This window comes from Varanus komodoensis, unplaced genomic scaffold (genome assembly GCF_004798865.1).
Source record: "Varanus komodoensis strain SLA01 unplaced genomic scaffold, ASM479886v1 scaffold91, whole genome shotgun sequence".
NCBI lineage: Eukaryota > Metazoa > Chordata > Lepidosauria > Squamata > Varanidae > Varanus > Varanus komodoensis.
In genome coordinates, this window is record NW_025336610.1 from 1,682,993 (window position 1) to 1,684,053 (window position 1,061).

A 1,061-nucleotide genomic window follows, 5' to 3' on the forward strand; every position below is an offset into this window, starting at 1 on the left:
GAGTCCCAGGCCCAGTCCCATGCACTTAACCACTGCAACACACTGGCTCTCACTGAGCTTTTCACTGAGAAGCTTTTCACTGAGAAGAGAGGAATCGGGAGCGCCGCCCGCTATAATGGGCGGGCGCAGGGGAGAAGCTTGCCTTGACAGTCACACGCATGAAAAGGATCTTGAAGTCAGAGGTGTTCACACGCCGCAGCCGTGCCGGCAGTGTGATGTGGCTGCAGGAAAGAGCCGGTTTAGGTCGCACCTGCAGAAGTAAAGTTGCTAAATCGTGGGACGTGCGACGTGCTCCGATCAGACCTCACCCTGAATCCTGCCCCCAGCCCTGGGCACCCACACGAAGGAGGCCCTGCATCAGCCGGGGTAGCTCGGAGAAGGGCGGCCAGGGCGACCCAGGAACTCGCCGCCAGCACTGTGAAGGGAGAGGGGCGCGGTGTTCTGCACTCTCCTTCCTGAAAAAGAAATGGGAACCCGGAATGCGTGTTGGCGCTAAGAAAGTCGGACACGAATGGGGAGACCAGCCCAAGCCACTGTCCACTCCGGCCTGGAAGCAGCAGGTGGCCATTGGCGAGAGGCCACATCCTCCTCCTCCTCCGCGGATTTGCCAGGCCCCGTCCACGGCACATGCGCTGGGGGCACTGCCGTATTCCGCGACGGGGAATTCTGCTGTGCCAAGAAGCACTTCCGTTTGCCTGTTCGGAGTCTCCCACCGCGCAGCTTCCAGGGACGCAGCACCCCGGGCCCTAGCATTATGCAAGAGGGAGCAAAATGCCTCCGGGTGCACCTTCCGTGCAGGAGGCACGGTCCTGCTCCCCCCACCCCCGGTCTCCCCGTTTGCCTCTTTTCTAAGCTCACGAATCCCAGATGCGTAACTTTTCCTCGTGAGAAAGCTCCTCCCACCCTTTAATCATGTTAGTTGCCCTTTTCCCAGCTTGGCAATAAGCACCCCCACCCCGGTGCCTCTCTGGGGGCAAACCAGACCTGCGCACGGCATTCCAAGTGCCGTCTGGCCAAAGGTTCCTGTAAGGGCCGTTGGATCTTGGCAGCCCCATTTTCAG